Below are 4,457 nucleotides of genomic sequence, written 5' to 3' on the forward strand. Positions count from 1 at the left end.
AGATACTTCAAGGCATTTGAGGGGGAAGGAGGGAGAGTCTTGACAGCAGTGCCAAGGTAGTTCCAGCATCATGCCTCTCCTTAGCTTGCTGGGCCGGGAGGGGTGGGGAGGTGGAATGGTGAGAAGGTGGCACTGTCACAGCTGTCCTTGGCGTTTCTGCCTCGCGACTGATACACGCATGATCTGCGTGGACCACCCCACAGGATTTTCCGGTGCCTCCCCGGTACCTGGCCGCATGACCCCTGCCTGCTCCAAACCCCTGGGACACCCCGGAGCCAGTTCTGCTGGGTGGGCGGCAGGAGAGGAGCGTGGAGGGGACGAGGGCAGGCGACGCCGCTCTGGGCATGAGAAACCGAGGAGAGGCCGAGGCCCATTTGGGAGACACCCGTGGCAGCAGGCGGAGGTGGTGCAGGTGGCAGCGGCAGGAGTCGGTGTCCCTCGGGCGGTGAGCAAGCTACACCTAGAGCTTCATGGTGCCGGGGGGCAGGCTGTCGTTGCAGAGTCTGTAGTAACGCAGGTCGTTGACCAGGCTGTACACATTCTGGGTGAATGAGGGCAGGTCCCCATCCATCTTGAAATTCCGCCCCAGCACATTTTTCTGGTTGGCATCCACACCGTCACAGCTGGTCAGAAACTCTGGGAGGAAGGCCGCGAAGAAGCCATCAAAGTCCACAGAGGCCATGCTGTAAATGGCAATGCCAATCTCCTCCTGCAGGAGGTCGTGGGACTTGTGAACCAGGATCTGGAGCAGCATGTTCACAAACTGAGAGAGAATGGTGGTCCGGAAGATCTTCTGTGGTCCAGCTTCTGCTTGGTGTTGAGAGTCTCCAAGTAAAAGAGATTTTATTTTAATAGGTAGACGTCAGGCTGGAGAAAGGACTGTCCAAAAGCCTGCATGATGGCACTGAACTGAGGCTCATCCTCCATCTGCTCCTCGGCAGTCCCGCTCTGGACACTGGCTAGGATGGTGGACTTGAAGAAGCACCTCCAGTTGTGATGGAGCGACCGGAAAAGCAGCTCAAACAGCTCAGCCTTCACATCAGGGGAGGGGCGCTCAGCGATGATGGGATACACCTGCTCTATGCACAGGGCGATGATGCTGGGGAGGAAGGGCTTGAACACCTGGCCAGGTTCCTGGACCACCACCTGCAGGATCTTCAGGAACTTCTCAACCACCCGGCAGCCAGTACTGCCTTCGTGGAGGATGCTCTCGGCCAACTGTTCTCTGGTAAACATATTGAGGAAAGTCTGTATGATCTGCTCAGTGAAAGGCACGCCCATCTGTACTCTAAGGCCTCAAAACAGAGTGGGGAAGAAGCTCAGCATCTCATCAGACACATCTGGCTGATGGATAAAAGCTGGAAAGAGGGCCAGTGAGACTTGAACAGATTCCTGCAGGGACTGGTAGCTGATCTGTTGGGACCTGGTGGATTCCCCAGAGATATTCTCCACGATATCTTCTAAGACACTGTCTGGTGGATAATCACTTTGGTGTCATCCAGGGGCATCTTCCTCTGCGGGGTGACAGCATTGGGCTTCAGGTTGCAATAATCCCGAGAGAGCACAGAGATGAGGCTGGCATGGTTGATGGAGTGCACAGGCCACTGCTGCTCGTTCTCTGGGATGTTTGGCCATGGAAGCAACAGGATGTTAGAGAGGGCGTGGCACACCAATACCTGAGCCTTGTCAACAAGCTGCTGGGTAGAGGCATCGGTGATTCTGTTGAATACTTTCTGTACTGTAGGGATGCTGATCAGAAAGACAGGTCACACAGTGGTGGCCCGGGAGACCAGTAAATGGCACACAGATAGCAGCAATTTGTCTCGGACCTTGGTGCTGATCAGAGGCGTGACTGTATCTATGGTGGTGGAGATGAGCGTAACAAACTGCTGCATATTCTGCCGATGAGCCTCGCTGCAGTACTGTGCTAGCCAGTGAGAGTAAGCCTGCAGAGCAGCCAGGGACTAAGCATGCACATCAATGAGATCAGGTTTCAATACTGATGGCACGGCAGTCTCAATGTTGTACAGTTTTATCTGAGATCCATACAAAGTGACTTTGACCAACCTCTCCACCACAGTGAGGGTGTCCCTGAAGCGCACTGTGAACACGTCCCCGATGAAGTTCTCAGCTAGGTGGCCCACAGCCTGCAGGAGGGAGCTCAGGACTCACAGGGAACAGTGCAGCTGCTGGCAGTCGTTCTCTGCTGTGATGTTCAACCTGTGTCCTGACCCTGAAGTAAATATAAACTGCCCTAACCCCAGATAAACTTTTTTTTTTTTTTTTTTTTTTTTGCTGTACGCGGGCCTCTCGCTGCTGTGGCCTCTCCCGCTGCAGAGCACAGGCTCCGGACGTGCAGGCTCAGTGGCCACAGCCCACAGGCCTAGCCGCTCCATGGCATGTGGGATCCTCCTGGACTGGGGCACGAACCCGTGTCCCCTGCATTGGCAGGCGGACCCTCAACCACAGCGCCACCAGGGAAACCCCCCCAGATAAACTTCTAAATTGTCCTGAAGAACTGGGAACAGTGTTGAGAAGGCGTGTGTGGGAAGGAGCTCCATCACTTTGGCCACTACCTCCAAGCTCTGGTGTAAGTACCACTGCCACTCTGTCTGCTGATCGTCATCCAGAGTTTTGTCATCCAACTCCTCCAACTGGGCCTGGTTGTATCTGAAGTGGATTCGATTCAACACCTCCATGAGCAAGAGGACTAGGGCGTCTTCGTACCTGTTGAGAACTGCCTCCCTGTCTCCTAGACGGCTTTTCGTTTTCCTTGTCAGATAGGCCAAAAAGAGCGTCCAGATATCCAAACAAGAAGTAACCTTCATGAGTAGGCTGATGAAATGTGTACTTGAACAAAACTGTCAAAAACTCCACCACAGGGAACTGGGAGTAGGACTCGATTCTTCTTAGGTGAACACTCACAAAGAGCTGCAGAAGGTCATTAAACTTCTCGATGTAGCACTCATTGAGTTCTTCTAGCCTTCTCTTCACCGTGTGGGCATTGTTATCCTTGGTGATTTTCTGCAGGTAGAAAGTCTGCTGGAACATACACAGTAAGTAGTCGTCGAATTCCATAGGCACACAGTTCTTGGACATGAGTTCATTGATGCAGGACATGGCCAGGACCCCAAGCCAGCTGCACTCCTGACCCAACACACAATTCTGGCTGCTGCCGTTAACCGATGCCATCTTTCTGGCCTGGATGTCACAGCCAAAGCAGGCAAAGTGGAAGATGGCGGTAAGGAGGGACGGGATGATGCTGGCAGACAGAGGAATCCGACTGAAGAGATGGGCCAGGCACTCCAAGGCCAAGGAACAGATATACTCACTCTCCGCATCAAGGATGGGGATTGGCTGATTCAACAGTTTGGCTGAACTAGGACTCTGCAACAGGTTACTCAGTAAGTCACCACTTTCTCCTGAGGTTGGGGATGGTGGTGGGGTGGTGGCAGTCACGCTGTGTTTGTCCCAGACAGTCTCCAAGATACCTGTCAGTAGCCCAAGCACTGTCTGCACCTGGTCCAGCAGCAGCTTTTGCAACTCCTCCTTCCGAGCCACTCTGAGGTCCTCAGCGGGACAAGCCAGCTCTTCTGAAGTTGTCTTCAACATGATCAGCCCGAGGGGAGTTGTCACAGGGGACTGGATCAACTGTAAAATGTTAGTAAAAAAGTCATGGTAGAACATGGGCCAATCTTGACGGCCAATGTCAACAATCACTTTGCAGAGCTTGTTCCGGATGAAGTAAGGTAAGGTTTTGTGGTGAGCCAAGAGGAGTTTGGGCAGGCAGCTACGGATTTCCATCTTATCCTGAGATGGGACCCCAAGCCACATTTTATTGATCAGATTCTCAAAAAACGTTAAACTGTACATCATTACACAGTCATTCCTAGTGCTGGAGACAAAATACAGGCAGAATCTCCAGGCTCCTATTTGCTGAGCAAAGTTATCAAGAAGTTCCTCTATCTCACGTTTTCTTTCATTGGTTGTACAGTCGTGGAAAAACTCTGTCATCAGACTTTCCAGTGCCCCGAGAGAGGCTTCTTCAGATGCCATGCTGGCCGGGGAAGGGGGCTGGCTCTCGGGCTTCGGACACGTCCCGCTCGCACAGTTCAGCTCATGGTCCCGGCAGGCTCGGGAAGTCCCCTGCCCGGGCAAAGACAACCGCTTCCCCACCCGGGCCCCGTGGGGACCCTCTATAAAGAGCGCGGCCCCCCGGCCCACCTCATCGGGGACCCCCGGAACTATTCATCACCTCCCCAGGGAAACTGAAAAAGCAGGAAATGGGGCTCGGAGGCCGGCGAGGAGGGCAGCGGCTCGGGGCTCCCCGCCCGGGCCTGATCCCCGAGGGCAGACTCCGGGCCCAGGCAGGGGCTCCCCGGCCCCCGCGTTCAGAAGCGGCAGCGGGCCCTGCCCCGAGGCTGAAGGGGCCTCGGCGGCGGCGCAGCCCGAGCGGC

General features: G+C 54.6%; 1 pseudogene; it reads right to left on the reverse strand.

Annotated features, from left to right (window-relative positions):
- Positions 1 to 322: 322 nt before the first annotated feature.
- Positions 323 to 4,239, reverse strand: LOC137216546 (exportin-6-like; annotated as a pseudogene).
- Between the last annotated feature and the right edge of the window lie 218 nt (positions 4,240 to 4,457).

The sequence above is a fragment of the Pseudorca crassidens genome, chromosome X (genome assembly GCF_039906515.1).
Source record: "Pseudorca crassidens isolate mPseCra1 chromosome X, mPseCra1.hap1, whole genome shotgun sequence".
Lineage (NCBI taxonomy): Eukaryota > Metazoa > Chordata > Mammalia > Artiodactyla > Delphinidae > Pseudorca > Pseudorca crassidens.